Source organism: Heterocephalus glaber, unplaced genomic scaffold (genome assembly GCF_053883595.1).
Source record: "Heterocephalus glaber isolate CG9 unplaced genomic scaffold, H.glaber_assembly_v1.0 deba00001689, whole genome shotgun sequence".
Lineage (NCBI taxonomy): Eukaryota > Metazoa > Chordata > Mammalia > Rodentia > Bathyergidae > Heterocephalus > Heterocephalus glaber.
This window is the reverse complement of record NW_028258414.1, coordinates 6,348,913-6,376,691: the sequence shown is the minus strand read 5'-3', so window position 1 is coordinate 6,376,691 and position 27,779 is coordinate 6,348,913. Positions and strand designations below refer to the sequence as shown.

At 43.5% G+C, this 27,779-nt stretch overlaps 1 protein-coding gene and 1 pseudogene across 2 annotated transcripts in view; one reads left to right on the top strand and one right to left on the bottom strand.

Annotated features, from left to right (window-relative positions):
* The window catches only part of Usp3 (ubiquitin specific peptidase 3), a 223,932-nt gene that overhangs the window by 101,186 nt on the left and 94,967 nt on the right, over positions 1 to 27,779 (bottom strand). The window lies entirely within an intron of this gene.
* LOC147821834 (U2 spliceosomal RNA) lies at positions 20,027 to 20,260 on the top strand (annotated as a pseudogene).

Sequence of the window (27,779 nt, the reverse complement as noted above, 5' to 3'; positions counted from 1 at the left end):
AATGACAGGGAGCATTTGTAGTCTGAAGCCCTCCTCGTTCTGAGTCATATTTTAAAATTGGATTCTGTTTTTCACTTCCTACACCTTGGTTTCTTTTAGGCCTTGTGACCATTTATTGACCCAGTGATGATTTTGCAGGGTTGCTAAACTGTGATTTTAAAACAATATAGTTATCTTTTATTTTTATTAAAGTACCCAATTTTTTGGTTATTTTTAGTAATATATGCATATGGTACAATATTCAAAAGTCACTAAGGGCTCTCAGTAATTATCAGATGGTCCTGAAAATTCCATTGTTAGGTAGATACTTAACAGAATTGAAAACAGGTGTACAAACAAAGACTGCTTTCTTGTAAACGATGCTTATTAGCAACACTATTCCTGATCGATTGCCAACAGGGGAAACAACCAAACGTCAAAAACTGATATATTCAAAATGGGGTTTCTCCAAGCAGGGGAATATTATCCAGCCAGAAAGGACAGAGCGCTGAAACATTCTACAGAGCACCTTGAGAACATACTAACAGGAAGAAGCCAAACACAAAAGGCCAAATATTATATCATTGTGTTCATATACATACAAATAAAGAGCAAAATAGAAGAGAAATAAATGGGAAGTGGAGAGAAGTTCAATACTTCCCCAAATTACGTACAGATTTTGTTTCCAAAATATTTTAACATATGTGCTAATTTTTGTTTCTATATGTATCTATACTAGAATATACTGTTTTAATTTTTGTTTCATTTATACTACTGGTTTATTTTAGATCCTTGAAAAGAAAGTTATTGTCAGGGGCTGAGGATTTAGCTCAGAGGTGCTGCCGCCTGCCTCGAAAGTGTAAGGTCCTGAGTTCGATCCTGGTACCAAAAAAACCCCTTATTATCTGTTTCTTTCTTTTTCTTTTTCTTTTTTTTGGTACCGGGGATCGAACTCGGGTCCTTGCGCTTGTGCAGCAGGCTGTTTCTTTTTTGTAAGAATCTTTTTGGTCTATGTCTTCTACTCCGAGTAACTACTTTGAAGATAACAATACACAGTGGACTGTTATTCTCATTATTTTGTTATGGAATTTTATTTTTTTCATACAATAAATTTTAAAAAGAAAGAAATATCCAGAAGAGGAAAATCCATAGAGACAGATAGCAGGTTAGTGGTGGCCAGGGGGACAGGGTAGGAGGGAACAGGAAGTAACTGCCCATGAGTACGGGGTCTGCTTTTGGGCGATGAAAATGTCCTGATCAGATAGTGGGGATGGTTACATGGCACTGTGAGTGAGGGGTCACTTGAAAGAGTCACAGTGGTAAATTTGATGCCATGTGTATTTGCCCACAATGAACTAAAAGAATAAATAAAAGATATTCAGTAAAAAGCCAGTTCTTGGGGCCGGGGATTTAGCTCAGTGGTTTCACTGCCTGCTGTGCAAGCACAAGGACCCGAGTTCGATCCCCGGTACCAAAAAAAAAAAAAGCCAGTTCTTTCTCCAGGCTCCTTCCCTGAATACAAAAGCAAATATCAGCACTCTTTCCTGTACCTCCAGAGATTACCATATGTATGAATATAAACAGTATTTATATTGTTATGTTTGTATGCTATGTATGTCTGTGTGTCAGACATAGTATAGATACAGATATATACTTCCCCTGTGGTGCTAGAGATTGAACCCAGGGCCTCATTTATGTGAGGCAAGTGCTGTACCACTGAGCTACATCCCCAGCCTGGAAAAGAGGTTTTATAAAATAACTGTTTAAGATTTCACTGTATTGATGCACTGTAATCGATTTGATTATTCACAGTTACACATTTTAAGTTATTTCCTTTTATTTTTAAGTGTGAATCCCCACTGAGCTACATCCTCAGCTCTTTTCATTTTCCTTTTTTTTTTTTTGGTACCAGGGATTGAACTCGGGTCCTTGCACTTGCGCAGCAGGTGGCGAAACCACTGAGCTAAATCCCCAGTCCAGCTCTTTTTCTTTTTGAGACATGGTCTTGCTAGGTTGCTAAGTTGCCCTGCCTTGGCTCAAATTTGTGATTCTTCTGCCTCAGTCTCCCAGATTGGTGGGACTTCAGGTGTGTGCTATCATTCCTGGCTTATTTCCAAGTTTTTAAATGATGTTCTGAATGTCTTTGTAAAATAATTAGGGATTTCTAATTATTTTCTTTGGTTAATTTCCTAGAATCAGACTTTTTTGGTTGAAGAATGTAACTCTTCTAAGATTCTTAATATACCTTGTATCCAGGCACAATGGTGCGTGGCTGTAATTCCAGCTACTCTGGGAGGCTGAGCCTGGAAGATCACAAGTTCAAGACCAGCCTGGGAAATATAGGGAAACCCTGTCTCAAAATAGAATTTTTTTAAAGGGCTGGGGATGTAGTAGAGCACTTACTTAGCATGTATATGCCCCAACCCAGGGTTTGATCCCCAGAACCACCAAAACAAAACAAACACCCCACACTAAAATCATTTTCCAGAAATGCAGCACATCAGGATGCCTCTCACAGCAGGGCCTGAGACTGTACATCTCCATGTCTCCTTGCCAGCATTGAGTAGGTTATCTCATTTTAAATGTTTGCCAATTTAATAAATGAAAAATCATGTCTCATTGTTTTAAATTTTTATGATCTCTAGAGAAGCATTAAAATTTGCTCCTTAAGGGCTGAAGATTTAACTCAGTGGTTCTACCGCCTGCCTTGCAAGCTCAAGGTCCCGAGTTCAATCCTGGGTGCCAAAAAAGAAAAAACAATTTGCTCCTTGTATTTATTGACCATTTATGCCCCTTTTCCTGTGAAGTATTTGCTGTTGTGCTTTTTATTTTCTCTTGTGCTTTTTTTTGAACCAGACTTTGACTTTTCAGTTCGGTGGTGGACATCAGCCAGGGTGGAGGTAAAAGAAAATTCTAGTGCTAGATTACAGAAAGCTGCCTTTCCACCTGCAGAAGACCAGGACACTGAGTCCTTCTGGACACTGAAGAATTTGTGAAAGAGTGTGTGACTGTCCCTGCTGCGGTACAGTGACCAATGGCCCCACACATGCTCATTACCTAATTCTAGAAAGTGCTCACATTAGGTTACATGGCAAAGGTCAGTTGGGGTTGCATTGGAAGTGAGTTTGCTCATCATATGAGTTTAAAACAGGGAGACAATCTTGAATTATTCTGGTGAAACCAAAGTAATCACAAAGGTCCTTAAAAGTGAAAGAAGGAGGCAGAATAGAGCCAGAGGGTGTGGGATTATGGAAGGATGGTCACAGAGAGGCACCACTGCTGGATTTGAAGATGAATGGCCACAGAGCAAGCTGGAAAAGGCATTGAGCCAGATTCTCTCCTAGAGCTTCCTGAAAGGAACACAACCCTGCCCACACCTTGATTTTAGTCTGGTGAGTCCAGTGTCAAACTTTTGACCTACAGAACTGCAAAATAATAAATGTGTGTTGCTTGTTCATGGTAATTAGTTACAGTCCCAATAGAAAACCAGTACAGTACATGCACAGAATATGCCAAAGCCTATCTTTGCAGAGCTCTGGAGTCTCATGCTTTAACGGAAAGCTTAGTGTTTCCTGCTACTTTCCCCACTCTCCTACTTGCCAATATCAAGCTATGTGAACAGAGGGACATTTTGAGGCCATTTGGCCCTCTCTTCAAGGAGAGATAATAAGGGGCCTGTGGATGGGGTCTATGCAGATGTGGGAGCCACTGCCAGCTTACCCAGTGCCCTCATGGTGTCTTTAGAAATGCTTTCATTTTCATGCCAGAGGAAGTGCACATTTCCAATTTGCTTAATGGTGCTTGACTCTTCTACAGCCACAGTCCTGGGGTTGCCATGGCTACTTTGGGGTGCATCAGCCATGAGCATGAAGGCATATTGTGGGAGGTCATGGGATTTGGCGAATTATGAAGAGGGGAACCAGCTTCTCTGCTGAGCTCTGATCAGAGCTCAACGTGACCTGTGCATAAGTGACATCCTTGCTGGAACTCAGTTTGTTTTTGTTTTTTTGTTTGTTTTTGGTACTGGGGATCGAACTCCGGTCCTTGTGCTTTCAAGGCAGGCAACAGAACCACTGAACTAAATCCCTAGCCCTGGAACTCAGTTTGTTATCCAAAGAAGCACCAGCTCCATATAGATACTCACGGTAATGGTCTCTGACCCCTTTTATTGGTATGTTGCTTATTCTCTTATTTTCTTTCAGCTCCAAGCTCACCTTTTTACATTTTGCTTTTTGATGCTAGGACTCCTTCAGGGCAGGTCTCCCGTTAGGTTTGGTGATGGGAGCTACTGGTAGGGGGTGGAAAGTAGAGAGGGAGAGGGATTTCCCTATGCCTTTCAGACCCCCAGATTTTTTTTTTTTTTGGTACCGGGAATCGGACTCTGGACCTTGCGCTTGCGAGGCAGGCAGCGGAACCACTGAGCTAAATCACCAGCCCCCCAGCCCCCGATTTTTTTTTTTTTTTTTTTTTTTTTTGGTGTCGGGGATCGAACTTGGGTCCTTGCGCTTGCACAGAAGGTGGCAAAACCACTGAGCTAAATCCCCGGCCCAACCCCCCGATTTTTTTAAGGCACCCAACACTGGGCCCTCAATGTAGCTCCCCAGTGGCTGGGAGCTGAGCATTAGATTCCTGGTGACCATCTCTTCCCTCCTAGGTTCTCCTAACTCTACCTATAACACTTTGCTCTAGAACAGGGGCGATAGTTACTCCCCGCTGCCATTAATATCTGGTATCTCAGTGTTCTTTGCTCTCTGCCCTTCAACATCTACATAAGCAAGTCTATGCATTAATCTCCCCTATGTTCCCTGGTATGATTTCTCTTTTCCTAAATGGATCTTGAATGATGTGCTTTAGTCTGGCTTTTTCTTATTGACTTGTAAGAACTCTTTGTATATTAAGGAAATTACCTGTCATGTATGTTACCTGTCATAGTCAATTGCCTATCATATATGTTGCAATGATTTTTATTAGCTTGGCTTTGCCTTTATGTGCTTATTATTATTCAGAAACTTTTAAAGTTTTATATATTCAAATTTATCTATTTTTGTCTTATGGCTTATGTATTTCTTGGTATGCTTACACAGAATTTCTTCATTCTGAGATTGTAAAAATATTCAGTGATATTTTCTTCCTATATTTTCATGGTTTCATGTTTGAAATTTAGACTTTTACTCATCTGGAATTTAATTTAACATAAGGAATGAAGTAGAAATATAATTTAAAATGTTTTTCTCAGATGAAAAATGTTTAGCCAATCATGTCAATACCATTTACTGAACAGCCCTTCCTTTTTCCTTTGATTTGAAAGGCCAACTTTATTAAATATTACTTTCACATATATACTCCTATTCCTGCATTTTTCCTCGTTGGTGTATCTGACGTTTCTTAGTAGTATTTTATGTTAGCATAAGTCTTCACTTGATTTTATGAAATCATCTATGTAAATACTTCCAAATTCAAAGTATCTTTTGGAAGTCAGAATATGGTAAAGGAATAGTGAAATTCCTTGATGTGTGAGAAATCAAATATTGATTCAGGAGGAACTACCAAAATATTGATTTTTCTCAACTTATGCTTCCTGAATAATTTTTCATGGATAAAGCAAATGAATGCTAAATGTCTGATTTCAATATTAAGTCATGTTCTGCTGATTTTTTTGCCTGAGTGGAAATATCAGTTTGAATTATGGCTTTATGTTCAACCTATTTTCTCCTTTCTTACAGATCCTTTTTTTTTGGTACCGGGGATTGAACTCAGGACCTTGCACTTGCAAGGCAGGCAGCGGCACCACTGAGCTAAATCCCGGGCCCAACAGATCATTTTTCAAAAGAATATCAAAACCAACAGCTTGCAACACTAAGTAACCCTCTTGGGTACGCAGTACATATATCCCTCACATAGGTCAGAAGTTATGTAGATATAATATTCTGGAATTTTAGTCTTATCTAAAGGTGATTATCCTAACAGAAACTTTGGAACTTGAATATATATCTATGTTTTTTCTCTTCTTTCTTTTTTTATAAAGGGAATTCTCAGGATAGTGAAATGACGGGCACGCCCAAAGGCCAGCACTCAGTTTTGTGTACTGTTGTATATTCACAGTTGCCATCTTCCTGTGTTCTGAATGCAGCCAGTTCACAACATTTTCAGTGAAACCGATTTTCAGTGTTTATATTCTATTATGAATTTATGAATATAACTTTCCAATGCAATTGTTTTTAAAGGCTTTGAGGATCATTTTTACATGCTGAAAATATTCAGTTTTATAATTTTTTTAAATTTTGTTTTTATTAATCAAAGGCACTCATGGCATTAAAGAATCAAGTAATTCTGTAAATCTAGCATGAAAAACAATTCCTCCATTTTCCACTCTCCAGAGGCACATTTCTACGTTTCTTATTCTTTTGATATGGACGCATGTACTAACAAATAGTATGTTTTTATTTCTTTCTCATGACTTCTCAGTTTTAGGCATTATTTCCAGACTGAGGATTTAGCTCTTTATGTTCCTCACCCAGTCCTTGCCAATCTATCTTTCTTTCCTCCTGTCTTTGCAGTCTGGCTAAAAGAGTCACCAATGCTTGGTGTTTATATTATTTTGCCTATGTACATGCAAGTCGCAGCTGTCCCATGTGGAATGCTATTACCTTTTCTTCATGTACAGTTCTCCTCCCAGAGTCTCTCCTCCTCCCCCCCTTTTCTACTTCTTCCTCTTCCCCTTCCTCCTCTTCTAATTCTTCTCCTCCTCCTACCTCTTCTTCCTCCTTTCTGGAAGATTTCCTAATTATATCTTCCAACTCTTCTATTGAGCTGTCACTTGGCTCATTTTTTTTTTAATTTTGAGAGGTCTTTATGGTTTTCTGAATGCTCCTTTTTAACAGCATCTTGTTCTTGTTTCATGGATGAATTACTTTTTTCTTTTCTTCCCCAGGATTAACTATAGGGTATCTCTTTCTTCCCCTCTTCTCTGTGTATTTTTACTGTCTCTGAGTTCATTTTCACTTGATTTTTTTTTTTTTTTTTTTTTTTTTTGCAGTACTATGGATTGAACCCAGGACTCTTGCACTGAGCTACATGCCCAGATTGTTCTTTAAAATTTTTATTTTGAGACAGGGTTTCACAGGGTCACTAAGTTGCCCAGGCTGGGCCTGAACTTTTAATCCTCCTGCCTCAGTGTCCCAGAGTGCTGTGGTTACAGGCATGTGTCCATGTCCAGGCCCTCTTTATTTTTTGTTTGGAGATAGGGTCTTGCCAAGTTGCCCAGGCTGGCCTTGAACTTTTGATCTTCCTGCCTCATCCTCCTAAGTAGTTGAGATTACAGGTGTGCGCCACTATGCTTGGCTCATTTGTTCTAATTGTTATCTTTTAAATTAGAGACTTTCAATAGGGAGGGATGAAGGGGTTGAAGGGAGGGCAGGGGAAGGGGGAAAAAAATAAGAACCAAGAGAGTATGTAAAGGTGCATATCTCCAATGATGAATGTCATTATATTGTACACCTGAAATGTACCAATAAAAAGATATAAAAAATAATAAATTAGAGACTTTCTTCAGTCATGGCAGTTTGGGTTGTTTTTAATTATGAGTCACACCTCAAAAAAAAAAACACCTGAAAAATCCATGTGAGAGAGAGAATATCAATGAATGAATGTAGGATTATTAATTGAAAGGCTTCACCACAAGGTGACTAGGCAGAAATCTCACTGTTTACTCTGGTGACTTCAAGTGTTACTCTCTCAAGTCTTTCCTTAGGCAAGTTTCTCCTGAGAAGAACCCTATAGCCTCCTCCTAGTGGGTTGGCATCTGGGTATCTGCACCAGTTCAGCACAGGAAGACAGTGAGAGCTCTGGGGGTGGTGCTGGCAATACAGGAACACTAGAAAATGGGAACATTTGGGGGGAAATTGTTAATATTTTATATCTCGAAACTGCAATAATATACTACAATAGTAGTATATATACAAAATTGGTAAGTTTGCTGGGTAAGAACCTCTGGATACTTGAGGTAAGACTGTACTAATTACTAATATAGGTATGTGTTTGAAGTACAGATGCACATATGTCCTATGGGAGGTCCTTCTCAACTCAGTCATCTTTGGCCACTGTGATGATATGACTTGCACATTGGTATGGAACCACTCATGTGTGCATGTGTGCAGGTGTGCGTGTGGGTGGGGTGGTGGTGGTGGAGGGTGGAGCTCTTTGGGAAACAATTCCATCCACAGAACCTACAGCCTTCAGGACTATGTGCACATATGAATAATTTCAGTGACCTACTTGGCTTCTATGAATCTCTTCATTGTTCCTGTTTCCTTTCTAACCAGGGATCACAAGTATACAAATATTTTGCCTTGAAATGTTTTTACTCCAGGAAAGAAAACCCAGTTTTAAGTACAAAATATACTTGTTTTAGATTTGTGCTCTCAAGTTTCCATGGCTCTTTTATAAATTTGCTGGATTCTGCGTGGACTTGTATTTATCATATCCTACTGTTTGCAAAGTATTTTGCTGCAACATAAACATCATTTAAAACAGGAAGTTAGATTTTAATCATTAGCCTGATGTTGAGTGCTTCAGAATATGAAAAGGCTCCAGCTGAGGAAGAGGTTGACAAGACACAAGTCACAACAGGAAGTTAAGTGGCTCTGGCTTTGCCCCTCCATTCATAGATTTTTGGCATGTTCAGTCATTCATCCTTCTCTGGACCTACTCCGGACCAAGCTTTAGTTAATACTCTAGTGTACAACAGTCAATGGACTACTCAAAGCTCAAGAACATTATTAATACATAAACTTCTCATGTGCAAAGATGGGGGAGAACAGTCTTTATTTTCACTGCAATTAAATTGTATGAATGAACCATGATTCATTTATTCATTCTGCTGATGGTTGACAATATTTGGGTTGTTCCTATTTTTCCCTGTTTTAAGTAAGTCTGCAATGAACAATTTTGTATTACATGTACAAGAATGTCACTGAGACAGCAGTTTGAAAAGTGTGATCTGGGGACCCACAGGGGTTCCCCAGGCTCTTTCAGGGAGTCCATGAGGTTAAAATTATTTTGATAATAATATTCACTCTCATTCTGTCAGGTGTATGCTGTGGAGTTTTCTAGAGGCTGTATGACAGACACATCCATAATTATCAGAAAAGACTATTAAAATATTCCTCTCTCTTCCAATTATGTATTTATGTGAGGCTGGATTTTTCTCACTTCACCCAAAACAACATATTGCAATATTTAAATACAAGTAGAGATTCCAGTTGTCTTTTAGCAAGCGAGACAATGAAGAGATTTGCAAAATGTAAAATAATGCCACTCATCTCCCTAAATTGAAAAATAGAATTATTTTTCATAAAATATATTGTGTTAACATGTAATAAGTTTACTTTTATTTTTAAATTGATTAATAAATATTATATTTATTTTTCAGTTTTAATTTCTAATGTATCAAATTTTGATAGATATGCTAAATAAAATTTTAGGAGGCCATTGGTTTGGACTGAGCTCCTTGCATTATTTGCCCAATAGACAAAACCAAAATGGAGGCAAAGTTGTCTATCACCAAGCCAAAACTAACATAGGAAAAGGAAGGTTTATCTTACTTTCTAAGAAATCAGGAAAGAAAGAAAGAAAGAAAGAAAGAAAGAAAGAAAGAAAGAAAGAAAGAAAGAAAGGCCAAATCTCAAAAAAGACCAGTTTTACCTGGCATACTAGGGAAGCTCTCTCTGCTGTGACCTTCACTTGACCTTCACAAGAACAGTAAATTTGAAAGGACCTATCTGCTTGTTTGTTCTCCTTTTTTGTCTGTAGGGTGAAGCTCATGAGAACATATGTTTTGTTTTATAGAATGAGGTGCTGCCCATTTAATGAATCACAAGTATCGATTAAGGTCTTACATTCCTAGTAACTTTTCTTTTTTTTTTTTTGGTACCGGGGATTGAACTCAGGACCTTGTACTTGTTAGGCAGGCAGCAGAACCACTGAGCTAAATCCCCGGCCCATAACTTTGTTTTCTGATGGCTATAACCCATGTAAACAAAAGCTCTTTGGGGTTTTTGATAATTTTTAGGAGCATAAACAAGTTTGGAAAGCAAGAATTCTGAGAACCACTGCCTGAGGGTGTTTACCCAGGAGTGGGACTGCTGGGTGTTGGGGCATTGGTGCCTGTCCATCTACAAGTAGGAAAACCTCTGATGATTCAGTCCCCTGCCCTGGCACAACTAAACTAAGCGCCTGACACAATGTTGAAAGGAATTAAGTTGAGTTCAATAGAACCCAAACCCTATTGAAAGGGCAGGCTATAAAGCAGCCTTGCAGGCCGGGGATTTAGCTCAGTGGTGCCGCCATCTGCCTCACAAGCACATGGTCCCAAATTCAATCCCTGGTACTAAAAAAAAAAAAAAAAAGCATCATATAAAGCAGCCTTGCAGGTAGAGGAGCTGTTGATCCCTTAAATGCACCCCAGCCAAACCCCAGGTCTCCCATCTGAGAGAGGACAGCATAGCACCAGGGCCCCTTCTGGGAGGCTGGGATGCTTCTTTCCCTGTAGCTCATTGCTCTGTGGGTCCAGACTGGTTTCTTAGTCACTGCAAGTGGTAAACAACTGGCTTTGAATCCCTCAAAGGTGTGAGTCTCAGGAGAGCCAGAGAGCAACTGACAGGTGAGGAGGGGGGTGGGGACCCCCTACAGCTTCTGGGTGAAGAGAGAAATGCATGATCAGAAATGTGAGCCAATTAATGATGTCAAACAAGCCATGTTGCTCAAGGTACATAAAAGTCAAGGTCTCGCCCTCAGTGTGATTAACCGAGGACAGCCGAGCCCGGAGAGGTGCACATGGGCACCCTAGGGGGACAGCCTGGCACTGGAAAGGGGAGGGGAAAGTCAACCACTCCCCTAGGCTGTACAGTCAGTTCTCATGACAAATCTGTAGCAGAGGTTCCCATTATACAGAAGGGTAAACTGAGGCCCAGAGAGGTTAGGCAGTATAATGCAAAGGCATGACTTTGAGGGTGAAGAGATCTAAGTTTTAATGTCACAGATGTAAACTCCTAACACTTGCATAACTTTGGGTACGCACTTGCCCTCCCTGACCCTCAAGCTCCTCATCTGTGAACTGGCCATATTGACGCCTACCTCACAGTGGTCTGAGATCAAATACAATCAAAGCAGGATCCCGGTACACAGGATCCAGGTGCTCCCTGAATGTGAGTCCCCATGCACCTAGCCAGCCTGCCCCACACAGCTACCCCTTCCAGCCCTGCCTCACTTTCCTGGCCACGCCCTTGCTCTTGGGTAACACAGCCTTGGCATCCACAGCAAGGCCAGTTCTGTCCCATGCGGTTCTAGACCCTGGGCGGTTAGGGTTCCCAGCCTAATGGTGTCAATGCTCCCCTCCAGGCTTCTGATCCAGATCCCCTATCTGTCATGCAGAGCCGCACGACACTTCCATCACAGGAGGTCTCTGCAAGCAGCTCACTGGCTCTGGACCTCCTACCCCACAACTTGGGTCTCAGGGTCTTCAACCAGGGGACGATCTTCTCTCCATGTCCCTGGAAGGAAGGTTCCAGGTCTCCCTGCCCTTTAGGGCTTTCTGTCCTTCCTCTTCTCTACTAGGCAGGAGAGGCCAGTCCAGCAGGGGACTCCCTGGTTTGTACACACCAGCCAGGCCAAAGGGAAAGGAGAAGCATACTATTTGGTCTCCACAATCTCTCATCCAGCTTTGCCAGTAACAAGCTGATACTTTGAGCCAATCGGACTCCTGAGTCAGTTTCTCAATGGGGTGAACCTCAGAGGGGAGAGGAGTGTGATTTCTACCCACATCCCACAGTCTGGGAGTCTCTTCGGAAGAGAAACTTTTTTTTTTTTAATTTTCAGTAAATAGAAAAATTACATAATATTTAACTCATATAAACAAGGTAGTGACCATGAGAAACCAATGTTGATCCACAGAACAAGGAACTAAGAAGGGGAACACTTGGCTCAACAGAAGAGCCCTGGGCCATGGCTTCCTCCCCTGACTCCTCAGTCCAGGTGGGTGGCAGCTGAGGGGTTTGTAGCTGCTATATGCCCTGTTCATCTAATGAAGTTGGATTCTGTTCAATTAGATCTCTTTTTTGTGGTACTGGGGGTTGAACCCAGGGCCTTCACACTGAGCTACACCCAGAGCTCTTTTTATTTTTTATTTTGAGACAGGATCTCCCTAAGTCACTACACCATCCAGCTGTGGTAATCCTCCTGCCTCAGCTTCACACTTTTCAATTCATTTCTTTCAACAACTAAGTCTCAGTGCTGGGCAAGACAAGTGTGTGTAAACTGTTCTGGCTCAACTCCCAGGAAACAACTTTGTTAGTGACATACTTCCAGAAATAGATCCTAATTAGTGAGTGTTTTAACTGGAGCAAGAGATGGGATGAGACGGAAGTACAGGCTGTGCAAGAATTGAGGAATTGATGAGACCTCTGAGTGTCACCAGGAGAGGGACAGTTCACATCTCACACCCCGCAGACTAGGCCAAAGGCAGCTGCTGCCCTACAGTGGTTGAGAATGTGCAAGGTGGAGGTGGGACAGGAAAACCAAGGGGAAAAAGCAGACCAAAATGAGGTGGAGGGGGCGGCAACAAACAGTCGTTACAGATGTCCCCTTCAGCGTTTTCTCTAATGGAAAGTTCCGATTTTGACATTCCAGTTGGTTTTTGGTATATTCTCACCTGTTTTCAGTGAGCAATTTTGATCATAAGACACAGGGAACAGAAAAAAAGGTATGAAGGTGAGCTGGAAAAAATAAAACTAGTTATGCTAGTAAACTGCAGGAAGAACTAATGCTACATGTCAACCGGACCGTGTAAAGAGAGACAAAAGAAGACGAAGAGGAAAACCCCAGCAGAATGGAAGAATTTTATATTCTTGCAACCACAAATTTGACTCTGGTGGGAGTTTAACAAGAGAGAGTCAAGTTCAAAGTGGTGCTGCTGTGTATACATCTGTGCATCCCATCCTGGTCGCCCTGGTGATGAAACATCTGCCTTGTATAAGGAAATCACATCGAGAAGAAACCCGAGCACAAGACAGTCCCCTGTGGCCTCACTCATTCTCCCTCCGGCACCGGCCTTGGGAGTACAGGAAAGAAATCAGGTAGCTGTGGGTGCTGTGGCCACCTCTGTGTCACTCACAGACTCCGTGGCCTTGGCAGGAAGTTGGGGACCCAGGACTGGGAGGTCCCAGAAGGCAGGCGAGTTGCTCAGCCTCAGGGTCTTGGTCTCAGGCGTGGTGCCAGAGTAGACCTGGAGTTTACTATTGGAGCTAATTAATTCCTGAGGGCATCACGGAGAGCCCATGGAAAAGGCAAAACAAGAAGAGATCCACATTCTGAAGGGGAGGACAATACAGAGATACAAGGGACAATTAAAATATACAGTATTTATATTGAAACAGTTTATTACAGTAAAAGGCACATTGTCATTGATCCCTCTCACTTTCAACACACATCTCATCATTCTTGCCACTTTCTGAAGCAGGTCTGGAAGTCCTCTTTGGTGAATGTCATTAGGAGTTGTGATAAAAAAAATATATGGTGAAGCCGGTGTAGTGGCACATGCCTGTAATCCCAGCACTCAGAAGGCTGAGGCAGGAGGATCACTGTGAGTTCAAAGCCAGCCTAGGCTACATAGTGACTTCAAGGATAGCCTGAAATATAGAATGAGACCCTGTCTCAAAAAAACCACACATACACACACACACACACACACGCACGCACATACACACACTCACAAAAATATGGTGAATGCTGCTGCCAAGTGTCACTTAATGGAAAGTTAGGCTTGTAAAAGCATTATAGTGTGTCCTCATCTACCTTATCCCTGGGATCTGGTACTGTGCAACTTCTGGTTCTTCCCCAAAGTAAAAAATGACCACAAAAGGTAAACATTTTGAATTAATTCAGGACATTGAAGCAGCCATGGCAGTACAACTGAAGACTCACAAAAGAGGACTTCCACAATCACTTCAGAGGGTGGCAAGAATGATAGGATAATGCACTGGAACTGTGTGCCAGGGGGCTATTTTGAGGGGATCAGTGGCAATTGTTTTACTTTAATAACATTAAAATTTTTTTTAAACATTCACCTTTTTTTAATCATACCTCAAACATACATCCAATTAATTATGCTATGAAGCTGAATTGAGGAGGGAAACAAAACACTGCACAAATTCTTCCCTCTTCATTATTCTTTTTCTTATATGTGCCACATTTTTTCCCTTTGCGGTACCAGGATTCAAACTCAGGACCTTGCACTTGCAGGCAGGTGCAGTGCCACTGAGCTACATCCCTGGTCCAGTGCCACATTTTATAGAAAGAAACAGTAAATATGAAAATAAGCAGGAGAAATACATTCTAAATTACACTAAATAGAGAAGGCCAATATTATCATGTTAACAATATATCTTTTCAGGTTTTTTCTTATGAAAACGTATCCATGCATTCAGAGGATATGCATGCCCTTTTTCTGCATAGATACATATTTTTCTGAAACAGGATTATGCTATATATAGGATTTTACCTTTGGCATCTAACAATATATCATGAACATCTTTTCGATGAAGGTATATTAGCACCAAGAGATTTAACGTCTGCATTGCAGCCGTTATTTGACCCTAAAATAATTTAGCCAATCCATGTGGAGAGAGGGGAGACTGCTGTCCTTCCCCTCAAGTCAAGGAGGGGCTTCCCCAGTAACACCTGCAGTTTGCAGAGCTGTGTTGGATCCCACTTGAGGACTCTGAAGGGCAATCATGGCAGGGTGGCTGCTGATGGCAGGATAAGGAGAGGCGGAGCCAGGATCAGCCTACACTGGAAGGGTGTCAGAGCCAGGATGCCAGAGCATTCCCCATGGTACCTGCGCTCTCAGGAACAAGTTGCCTGCAATTATATCAACAGGATGGTTCCAATTCTGTTACAGAAGGGAGTGCAGACTGCACTTGGATGCTAATGAGGACCCACTGGGAGGCTGAGGAGGGTCCACCTGGGAGCCTGGCTGTAGGAGGTGAGTCTGTGTGTGAGACATTGGAGGGAGGGGAGGAAAGAGGCCAGGAAACCAGCTCAGAGCCTCTTATCAAAGTCTGAAACATCTGTTCCTTCCTCCCACAGTGGTTAGAGGAGCGGGGTTCAGCTCTGACCCTAACACTGTGATCTTGAACGAGCCCTAAAAGCTCACTGGTAACATAGACATCAAAACTACCAGAGGAGAATGGAAAAGCTTTAGGTGGTGGCTGTATGACACTGGGAATGCTCTAAATGTCACCGTATTTTATACTTTCAATGGTTAATCCTATGTAATATGAACTTCACCTCATTTAAAAAACAAAACCACTCTGAATGTTGTCTTGATGACTCGGTGGTGGGTTTGTCTGACTTGTCACTCCTGAGGGCAAATGGGCACTGGCCTTATTCCCACCAGTTGCCAAGTCTCTGGGCATGGACCCTTCCCTCCACAGGCTTAGGGCCAACATTTTTGAGGGGGTGGGAGGCACTATGGATTTCAAACCCAGAGGTGCTCTCCCACTGAGCTACATCTCTTTATTTTTCTTTTCAGACAGAGTCTTGCTAAGTTGGCCAGATGGGACTCAAGCTTGCAATCCTCCTGCCTCAGACTTTCAAAGATCTGGGATTACAGGTGCGCTCCTCCACACTTGGCTTAGAGCCAACAATTTGAATCTCTCTCTCTCTCTCTCTCTCTCTCTAAGGTTTTCCAGGTTTCTAGTTCCTTCATTATTAAAATCTGCATCGCTGTACAGTTTATAACATCAATGTCCTTCCTCCTCCAAGGCTCTTTGCTCCTCCGCCTGGGGGGCCCTGTGCCTGGCCACACGGGGTGGAGGGGAGACAGGTGGTGGTGATGGACAGGGAGGTTGCACTCTGGTTCCCATAGCTTTCTTGGGGCTTCTCCTGCCTGTGTCATCATCATCTGGTGCTGTGGGGAGAGGGGAGAGGGGAGAGGGATGGCCAGGGGCCCACCTGCTTCTGCTGGGGAGGTCCACTAAAGAGGCATCTCCATGTGGTGCTGCCCAAGGGCCCACCTTGGAGGACCCCAGAGGGCAGCCACATCCACATTGGTGTTGGGCTGGGGGTGCTGGTTGCCCCTCCTTCCAGATCCCCTTCCAGTACTGACTCAGCAGCCCGAAGGTTCTCCCCGGGTCCCCTCCCACCCAGCTAATGTCCATGCTTCCTCTCCAGGTCCTTCCATGTGCTCCCTGCTTCTAGCTCCTGAGTCGCTAGATCTCAGCCTGGAATGTGCTCTCCCACTCCTCACTAGCTAAGACACATTGAAATCTCCTCCTCCTCTGGCTTCCTGCTCAATTTCTCATTGATTCCAGGCTGATATTTTCTTTCCCTGACTCAGGGAGGACAGATGACGTTTGCAGATTGTAGCCCTTTCTCCATTGTCCCTGGTCTCTCATAGTCATTACATGATCGGCTCTTGGAAGATAGTCATCAAGGAAGAAAGATGGCAAGGGGAGGGGAAGATAGAGACAGACAGGAAAAAGAGATCTTTGTCCCCAAGCAAGCCATCCTCAGCCCCTGAGATGCTGACGATTTAGACACACTGGCTTTTCTGGAAGGAGCTGTCATAAGAGGACAGATGTTAAAAAGTTGGAGCTTTGCAGATTGGAGTGGAAAAGTTCAAGTCTCAACCCCCTGGCCTCCTCCCAGCTAAAGCTAAAGTTGCAGGACAGGGGATGTGGCTCAGTGGCAGAGCCCTTGCCTGGACACGGTGTAAGGAACGACCAGGTTCCTTCCACCTGAAGAGACCTCCTGGCCTCCCTGCCTCTTCCCTGCACAAAGAGATCCTATTGCACACCCAGGAAGTTTTGCTTATTCCTCTGCTGGGGTCCCTGGGGCTGTGCCAAGGGTGCACAAGAGGTCAGGTGTGCTGGGGCAGAATGTAACTCAGCATCACGCCCTTCCTCTCCCTCCTGCTGCTATGTCCCGGTGAGGGTCCCTGGATGTCCTACGTGTATGCCAAGTGGGGCTCTGAGTTACAAAGTGACATGTTAAAAACCATACTAACCTGGCTGTGTTCAGTTGGCTGCTTGCACCTGTATCTGAGCTGGGAGCTCTTTGGATACAAGGACGCTTTATTTTAAAAGTAATCATAAAAGTAGTGTCAACACCTAGGGCGATGCTGGGTAGCAAGCTGGCCCCTGACCAACAGGGAAAGCAGGGGACAAGCCTGAGAAGGAAAATGGGCCATGGCTCTTGAGAGCAGCCCTGGCCGGCTTTTTCTGAGGGAGGCCTCTTCTGCTGCTGTCTTCCTCTTGAGATCCTGGAGTCCTGCTCACCTGGGCCTACTCTTAGCAATGCTTGTCACCAACGCCACACATCCTTGGTACTTAGGCCTTCTCACCCAGTACTTGACCACTTCCTCCCACCACTCCCCACCAGCTGCTCCAACTGGACCCACTGTGGCTTCGACAGCGCTGACCCCCGAATGACAACTCAGGCTGTTTTATTAAGCCACACTGTGAGCCTAACATCTGGCCCAAAGCCTAATAAATGGTTCAGTATGTGATTGAGGAAAGAACACAGGCAAAGCGGTTAAAATCCTGGCTCTACACTAACCAGTGGTCCAATCGTGACTCATCACTGAACTTGGAATCTGCTTTCTCATCTGCTACAATGACCATGGGTTCCCATCCCAGGTGAATACCTCAACACACAGTAACCCTCAGGCCACGTGTCTGACACATGACAAAATCTCAGTGAGTGTTAGTTTCCTTCCCTTCCTCTTTTCCACAAAGACCTCTTCCAAGTCTAAATGTCTGCTAGGGTCACCAAGTTGCTGCAAAGCTTATCTTTCCAACTCACACTCTTGATTCTTTAACTCTCATTACCCTGGAAAAGATTTCTCATTCCCAGTCCAAAGTCCTGCAGATAAGAGAAGGTGTCAAGGGCCAAGAGAGTTCACAGCCACATGTGACAAAGGGAAAGCACAGCCCACAGAGAGGCCCCAGTAAGCAGAAACCCGAGGGGACCTACCTGGTGATGACCCTGGGGCTGGAGGGAGAGCAGCGGCCTTACCTTACAAGAGACAGGCCTGGAAACAAATGCGTCCATGTGTTCGGAGCCTGTGGTCCTGGACAGACTCGGTGAAAACAGAAGCAGGTGGAAAGTAGAGTTGAAGATGCTGAACTGGCCAGAAAGAGCAGGGGAAGGAAGAAGAGTCCCTAGCTGCTAACACAAAGCAGAGGATCTCAGAGTGAGGTCTTGGGACCAGCAGCATCTGTAGCAAATCACGCAGATTAGCAGGCCTCACCTCAGCTCTAACGAATGAGCCTCTCTGGGGCAGCTGCAGTCTGCGTTCTGATCTGCCCTCCAGGTGATTCTGATGCATGCTGAGGTTTGAGATCCACTGAGTCCCGGCCTGGTTTTGTTCATTTACCTGAAATGTCTTTCCCTTTTTGGAGTGGTGGGAGAGGGTTTGACACCGGAAAGGGAACAACCTTTATAGCAAGAAGATCTGAATTCAGATCCTCACTCTGCTTCTAAGTAGCCGTGGGGCTCTGGACAAACCCATCAACTTCTCCAAACCTTGATTCCCTTCATGTAAGAAATCCACCTCATGGGGCTGCATTTGGGATTGGAGAGAAGGTAAAGCAAGCGCTTTGACAAGAGGCCGACATAGCAGGTGTGCATTTCATCATCATCACCACCACTACCACTGTGAGCTGCTGAGGAGAAACTGCAGGGGCCTTAGGGGAAATCCCCAGGGTGCATGGGACTCGTTTTGCTTTGTGAGCCTTTCACATGCTCCTCACGATGCTCCTTCCCGCCATGGCTACATCCTCATGAAGCTAGGAAGGCTTCACAGTAACATTTCCTTTTCATATTTGATGAGAAACGAATCTCTGTCTAATGTGGTTGTACCAAGTGCAACCCCAGGGAGATAAAGCACTCTCAGGATAATATAAACTCCATGCTTTCCCACCCTACCCACTTCCCCTTTTCCTCTCACCTCAGCCTCTTAAGCACACAGTAGCACTGGGCAAATATTTGTTGAATGTCAGATGAATGGATTGCCTCGATTTGTTTTACAATGCCCGAGGGTTGTACAATAAAAAAGAACCAAATTTATAACCAGGCTTTAGGCCTCCTGAGGTGAAATCGTGGCAGGCCTGGCTATAGCTCCTTATATGTGGGTGACATATTGAAATCTTGGACAGTCAGGCATTGGGGGACTGGATGAATCCAAACTGGCCAAGACAGTAACATGTAGCTGGTTTCTGCATTTGCAGAGATGGCCAGCCCCTCAATCCTGGCTGTACACATGTCCACCTCTGCCCCACCTCTCAACTCCACCCAGAGGTTGTACTTGGTGATCAGCCAGTTGTTCCCTGGCCTCTTTCAGGCACAGCAGACTGGAATCCTGGCATTGGAACCAGCGTGTTGTTGCCTCCCAGGGGTGGAAATGCGCCTTTTAGCTCTGGCTGAAAGGCATTAATTACAACTCTTAGCGTCTTCTCTCACCTCCAGATGTCCCAGCAGTCACCTGAGACCTCCCTGACATGGATCTTGCTCTTCCCCACTGTCCACACCCTGTATACAGGATACAGCCCCAGTGCCTTGGCAGAGTATTCAAGGTCTTTTGCAACTGGCCCCAACCTAGGTGTCCATATTTACCACCTACTACAGTCCCATGGCCACCTTGCCTCCTGCCTGCTAGTCGTGGCCCATTCGTACCTCCACTCTACTCCAGGCCACTGCCTGAAAGGCCCTTCCCTCTGCTGTCTGCCTGGAGGGCTGTGACACCTCTCACCCCCACTCTGGCTTCCTGGATGCCTCCTCAGTCTGGAATTAATTCCCTTTAACCTCCTTTCCATCCATAACGTCCTAGTCTGCTTTAGGACTTGGCTCTACTAACTTCAGTAAATTTTTTTCCTCCTGTGGAACTGTTTTTGAACATTTTTTTTTTTCCCCACCTTCAGGACTCAGCACAGGCTAGGCACGTGCTGTACCACTGAGTTATACCCCCATCCCTTTTAAAATTTTACTTTGAATCGCTTCTCAGCCTTTTGGCTAAGATCAAGTGTAAAATTTTACTTCGAGACAGGATTTTGTGGTGTTGGCCAGGCTGGCCTTGAACTGGTAATTGTCCTGCCTCAGTCTCTTGAGTAGCTGAGATTACAGGTGCACCTGTCTCATTTAAACTTTTTTAAAGTAATTTTTGACATAATTTCAAGAATTAGAAGCTGTAAGAATAATACAAAGAATTCTGGTCTGTCTTTCACACTGATTACCTAGGTAGTAATGTTTTTGTTTGTTTGTTTGTTTTTGTTTTTTTCATAGCGGGGAGCGAACTTGGGTCCTTGCACTTGCCCAGCAGGCGTCAAAACCACTGACCTAAATCCCCGGCCCTAGGTATTAATGTTTTGCCATGTTTGCTTTAACCTTCTGTGTATCTGCGTATACGTAGAGTTATAATTTTATTTCATTTTCCTAAACTGCTGTGTGTTATGTACAGACATTATTCCCATCTATCCTCAGAGTGTTTGTTCTCTAAAACCAAGAACATTTTCACATGTAATTACAGATAATTATCAAAATTAGGAAAATAACTTTAATATCTAGCATTATCTGATCTATAGACTTTAGAAATTGTCTCAATAAAGTCTTCTATAACAAAAGAAAGATTTGGGTCATGCATCACATTTAGTTGTCATGTCTCTTTCATGTTCTTTAACCTAGAGCAGTTCCTTGGTCTTTCTTTTTTTGTTTTTCATGATGGTTGATATTTCTTTCTCTCTCTCTCTCTCTCTCTCTCTCTCTCTCTCTCTGTCTCATCAAACTAGGGCTTTGGGCAAGCTAGGCAAGTGCTCTGCCACTAAGCCATCCTGACAATTTATCATTTCTGAAATGTCAGGACAGTAATTTTATAAGAGGTACCTCACATTGGCTTTTTTTGGTGCTTCCTTGTGGCTAGTTCATGTTGGACCAATTTGACAGGGGCATCCCAGGATGATAATGTGTCTGTCTCCATGTGTCACGAGGGAGGGTATGATGTCAATTTGTTCTGCTTTTAATGATACTAACATAGGTTACTTGGTTGGCTAGTTGACGTGTCTGGCTCCTCCCCTGGCCCACAAGGCCCTCCTCAAGGTCAAGGAGGGACTCAGCCCAACTCATCCAGGTACCGGCACCTGAGTACCTGCAGATCCAAGGAGGAGGTGCAGGCACCTCCCGAGTGTCTGATCCATGGTTGCTTCTCCTTTAACAGGCACAGCAACCCTATAAAACACTGAGTGCACACGATGCCCACGTTACGTTACAAGCATGTACAGGGGAGGTTTGTGATTTGCCTGACGGTACTTGACTGGCAAGTGGCAGAACTAGTTTTAAATCCAGTCTGCCTGCCACTTCCCATAGCTCTAGGCCCTGGAGCCAGCAGTCCTAGCCAACAGTTCGGTTGCTATGAATGGATGTTAAAACAAAACAAAACAAACTAGAAAAAGCTAACACTAAGACCACCAGAAAACTTAACACCTTCTTACATGAATGAGGATACTCTTCATTCATTTACCCTTCAACAAATGTTTTTGTACTATGTTCCAGACCGTGCTAAGGATAATACAGACATAATACTGAACAAACAGCTTACACGCTAGTGGAACTTCACAAATACCAGGAAATCTAACGAAGGTGGGTTAGACAATGACAAGTAGGCTGGTGGGACAGCAGCTCCAGGGTCATTCGGGTTCTCTGAGATTCTGTTTTCCCTTTGGGGCTGCAAGATATTTGCTTTCGTTTTAAGCAAGACAGCCTCAATGGAAACCAGGGGGACATTTCTGTGATTGTCCCTTTGTAGGAGCAAAGAAAGTCTTCTTGGAATCATCCCAGTTGACCTCCCTTCCTCCTCGGTGGCCAGATCTATGTCATCACTTGGCAAGGGAAGGGACGGCCACATTGTCTTGGGCAACCTAGAGTCATCAGAAGAGGAAGAGCGTGAACAAAACTACATTATTTTAAGAAGGAAAGAGGAAAGGCCTGTAGAGTAGGCAACTGACAATATCTGTCAAACTTCCCATCTACTAATTTACCAAATATTTAGGGTCTGTGGCTTCTTAGAGACTCCGGCTTATACAAATATAAATTTCCCTTGGTGCTATTCCTTGTATTCATTATATAAAGTTCTGCTTTTTCTTACTGTTAGGTCATATAAACTTTTGCCTTCCCTCCCTTCCTCTCTCCTTTTCTCTTCCTCTCTCTTGTCTCATTCCAGGAGCAGAGTCTTAGCTGGGGAGACTTAAACACATTTTGCAGCTGGCACTAAGATGGACAATGCCTCTAGCAGCAGGCCAGGCCCCAGAGGTGCTGGTCAGGCTTTTCCTTGGTGGGTCCGGAAGTGTCCTGGAGGATCCATGGCCGGGGAGCCTGGGGAGGGGAGGCTTAGCCCTGCCATGCACCACCAGGCACGGAAGCATTTCTTTTACTTTTTTTTTTTTTTTTTTCAGTACTAGGGATTGAACCCAGGCCTTTGCACAGAGCTACATCCCCGGCCCTTTTTTATTTTTTATTTGGAAAGAGGGTCTCAGTAGGTTGCTAAAGCTACTCAGGCTGGGCTCAAGTATGCCATCTTCTTGCCTTGGCCTCCCAGAATGCTAGTATTACAGTTTTGTGTCACATGCTCAGCTACTTATGTTTTCGTTTATTTGGTAACACGGAGTACAAAGGAATTCTTAATTTCTTGTCTTCCTTCTAGGGGCTCAACTGAATGAACTGCCGAAAGTCAAAAGGAAGGCAACACACAAGAATTCCTTTATAGACCTTGATACCACTTTTGCAGAAATGCAAAGATACCTGACTTCTGCGACTTTTCTAGATGTTTTCTAGATGGCAGCACTAGCTCCTAGGCTTTCCAATGGTGTCACTCTGTGGCAGGACACGGAAGTACTTCCTGGGTGCTACTGTGAATGCCATAACACAGCCGAAGCCATGCGCCCAAGCCACATGGCACATGCCTGGCCACGCCTGTCACACCCTCAGCCTGGCCTACTGTGGCTGAGGGTGGACTGGGTCGCAGAGCTGGAACAAGTCACTCCCCGAGTGTTGCGGGAGGTGTGGGTTCCACACCACCATGAGGAACCGCACCGGCTGCCACCTTCTCGTGTGAAGAGTCAATGTCCAGACCAGCCAGGGTCCAGGGACTCCCTGCTGTGTCCCTGTGATCATCTGCCCTAAGGTGAAACTTTGAGATAAAGGGAGGCTGTGCCCACCTTGATGGGCCCTACACTCTGGCAGCCTCTACACAACATCCTTGTCCTGCTTGCCAGCGAAACTCTGGAGATGGGAAGATGCTGGGTTTCCAAAAGCTGCTTGTATAAGAAGGTGTTTTTTGGAGACTGTGAAGGTGCTGGCAAAAGACACCTTTGCAAAAGCAAGAGGTCTTTATCAGTGATTTATTAAACCCTTCTGAGAGACTGACAGCAACTAATCCACAAATATTTACAGAGCACTTAGCACGTGCCAGATACATGCTTTGGCAAACATCACTGAATGAGATAGGCAGGGTCCCTCATTGTCTAGTGGGAAATTTGGTGATGAGAGTAACTATTCTTAATCCATTTATTCATTTATTTAATTGATAACAAAATGGCATATAAACATAAAAATAAAAATAATTGGTCCAAGGATTTAGCTTAGTGGTTCTGCCCCCTGCCTCGCAAGCTCAAGGTCCCGAGTTTGATCCCTGGTACCAAAAACAAAAACAAAAATAAAAATAATGTAAAACATAACAGGTTGCCTCTGAAACACCATAGCCATTTTTATTTCAGTACCTTCTAGCTCTTGTACATGTGTATAACATTATTGCAGAGCTATAATTATAATACATATGTTATCCTGAAATTTGTTATATTTTATTCATCATAAACACTTCAATGTTGCTACTTAATCTTCATAAGTATCCTTTACAGCTGTGTAAGAGGCAAATGTGTGGCTGTGTTAAAATCTGTGTAGCAATTTTCTTAAGCCTAGTAGGTTTTTTTGTTATAATAGATATTGCTGATGTGTTATGCAGATTTTTATTGCACTACTTCTCAAAAATCATGAATACAGTTCTTCCTAGGTGTTGTCATATTGCTTCTCGGAAGAACTATTAAGAATTTACAATGCTACCAATATTGTATCAGTGAGATACTTTTGTTGCAGCATTGGGGGTCCTGAATATGGTTGCTTTAAAACATTTTTGAAAATTAATATTCTCTGATCAGGTTCCAAAATTTGCTTTCATCTGTATTTCTTTGGATAACAGTAGCTGGGTTCTTTCTTTAACATACAATGTTTATAATTGCTCTGGCATAAAATGTCTGTTTATATTCTGGTGAAAAATATGAATGAGTCCCTTGTTGGATGTCTTTCCTTAAAAGACAGAAAAGCAATAGAAAATGGCACTATTATAGCTCAGAAGTTCAGAATGGTATTTACTGTATTATCCATTGGGTTAACTACTCCTTCTGGAATCGTCTCAAGGAATCTCTGCCATCCCAGGATCTGGAGTACAAGTCTATTCTGCTGCCCAGAGCTGCTAAGAGAGAAAAGCGGTTCCATTACGCCTGTGGTATGCTAAACTCAGCAGTGGAAATGACATGTATTTCCCAGTGCGTATGAGAAATTTGGACATCAGCTTAGGTTATAAAAATGCAAATGAAGATGATGTGATTAAAGAGTTCATTTGTTTCCTGCTGACTCTGAAGAATGCGGAGTGTCCTTGTGCATTTCCACTGGAAGGGTCCTGCCCCAAGAAAGGAAGTGACTCCAGAAGCTCACGGGTGAGCTAGAGGAGGGTTAGAACCCCTGGCTCTAGATTCCCCTGTATCTTTGATCTATCCAAATGTGCATCAGTCTGCAATTCTCCCTTTCCTGGCTTCCTCTCCTCCCCATCCCTCCTACCCCGACTCCAAGCTTAGCCTCCTCCCAGCCTGCATGATCACAGAGCACAGCTCTGGAAGCGTTTCTGGCTTGGTAGTCAGTTTTCTTTTCCTAGATTTCCTCCAATAAGACCTCTGGGCCTTTCCTCAGGCAATAGTAGTACCACACTAGGTCTGTCCACTAGCTAGAATCTTTTTGCTAGTGCACAAGTGTCTCTTGAAAGAAGATTGCACTTTAGAAACCAAGCCTAGGAAGGGTGGAAGATGTTGATTGTCAGCAAGGCTGTTTGGCTTAATGTCTCATTACGGTTTTCTGGAATGATCAGATGAGAAGGGAACTAACATTCGGTTAACACACTTGGTTAGGCAGTAGGCACTACCTAGCTTAATTTCTTAACTCATGGAGTGACAGATTTGGAAATAGAAATTCCAGTTAATTAATCAGCTCCCATGGCTCTGATGTCATTATCCCCATTGTTCTGGAATGGCTCTGTGAGCACAAAGGAGAAAGGCTGCACTCAGGGATGATTGCATAGCGCAGGTTCTAGGGAAAAGTTAAGACAGCTGAGATTAAGTTGTTTACATGAGCAGGTACTAGTGGATATTGGAAAGGAGAGGAACCTTGTGTACCTTTGATTGCTTACATTCGTGTTTGGGTAAATAAAGGTGAGATGCGCTAGACTGGGGGCTCCTCTGCCTACCAGAGGCAAGCGCCCCCAGCTGCCTGAATGTTAAACTGATTCCATGTCTCTTTGTCATTTGTCCTCATTCATCACCAGGTCGAGAAGAACAAAGTAGTGGGTCTAGGTCCTCCAGAAGTGGCACCTGGGTGGGGAAAGATCGGAGGAGTGGGCTGGCTACCCAAAGGGGGTTTCCTGGGCAGGAGGGACCTGAGACAGCGAAGGTGGGCCTCGTGGGTCAGCTACAGTTGGCACCTGAGCAGAGACTTGAGTGGCTCGGCTACAAGCTTTCAAACTCTTCTATGTGCCCATTGAGAATAGCTGCTCTCTACTGGGCTCTCTGCAGGACTTGTGGGCCAGTGTGCCACCCCACAGATGTTTTAGTCTGGACAAGTGCCGACACCCTTATAGGTGCAGTAGGAGGTAGAAATCCATATAAAGCCCAGCATGGTGGTATGTGCCTGTAGACCCAGCTACTTGTGGGCCTGAGGCAGGAGGATTGCTTGGGCCCAGAAGTTCAAGGGTCAACCTGGGCAACATAGCAATACCCAACCCACACAAGACCATAGCAGTGGCAAAGCTAAAGAAAATAGGGAAAACAGCATCTGGAAAAATTCCTTAAGGAGGAAATAGAAGTCTAAAGATTGGGACAAAGAGAGTATAACTCAAGATCAGAGAAGCAAGAGAAGCTTGGCGGTTGGGATACAAGGGCACAGGCTGACCCCACCCCAGGAAGGATGCAGAGGATGCTGAACTCCCTGTGACTTGGTTTCTTTCTCTCCACAATAGGCATACTACCTCTGGCTACTTCTCAGAGGGCTTAAGGGAACTGATATGACAATGTTTTTACAAACTGCGCAAACCTATGCCAGTGGTGGCGAATCCATGGAGTGTGAGCCACAATGGGCTGTTTGTTCATTGAAAGCTCAGGGTGTGTGTGTGTGTGTGTGTATGATGTATGAGTTGTTTTTTCTAAACTAAAACCGCAGTATTCAGGTTTAACTGCAGTGTTGGCACTTTGTAATAAGTAAGTGTGTTTTGGGGTGCAGTTTGGGCACTCGGTCTCTAAGAGGTTCACCAGCATCCCCTATGCAAATGTCACAGAAGGATTAACAGATTCAGCAGTAAATTCTAATTCATTATCATCCAGAATTTCTGCTACTCAGCTTGTTCTTGGCTGTGTTTCATGGACAAGGCGGGAGCCCATTAAGGTTCCAGTTAAAGCCTGTGCAGAGCAAGCCTGCTGGGGTGGTGTCCAGCTCTCTGACCCTCACACCAACTGGCCCGGATTTCAGCGGCACAGAAAAAAACCCTCCGATAGTGGTCAGCCCACCCTCTGAAAAATCCAGCTCATACTCTTAAAAAAATGTTTTTGCTTTAAAAAGTTCATTCATTAAAGAATATATGTAACATGTAAGTATAAACAATACAATAAAACACACCACCTACTAAACTTCAGAAAAAATATTACTACTGCCTGAAAATGCCTATTTATCTTTCCCTGATGCATTTCCTTTACTGGGCTATCCTCAATTTTGTACTCATTTCTCTTGCTTTTTCAAAGGAGCTTCAGCACATATATTACCCTTAAGCAATATGTTATTTAGTCTTTTCTGTCCCTGAACTGTTATAAAGAGAATCATATTGTCAGTGTTCTTCTACAGCTTGCTGTTTTGCATCTGCAATTTCCCTGTGAGGGTGGGTGCAGCTGTAGTTCATTCATTTCACAGCTGTGGGAATGAACTATAATTCATTCACCCACCCTACAGTGAATGGACATCCCGGGTTATTTCCAGTTTGGGATCGTTATAAACAATGCTTGTTTATGTGTCTGACTGCCTATACATGAGTTAATATTTATCAAGAAGTGGAATTTCTGGGTCATAAGGTAGGCATATCTTTAATTTTATCAGATAAGAGCAGACTGTTTGAAGTGGTTGTACCAATTAATGTTCCCACCAGCAGTAAGAATTTCTATTGGTCTATCCCTGCCCTGACTTGGTATCATCTTTTTATATTTTCTGCCTACCCAGTGGCTGTGGATTTGTATTTTGGTTTTAGTTTGCATTTCCTTTATTACTAAGAAAGTTGAGCATCTTTGCACATGTTTGTTTGGCCTTTTGTGTCGCTTCATTTCTGAAATGCCTGTTTATGTCCTTTCTCCACAGAAAAAAATCAAGGTGTTCATTCTTGTCTTACCGATTTT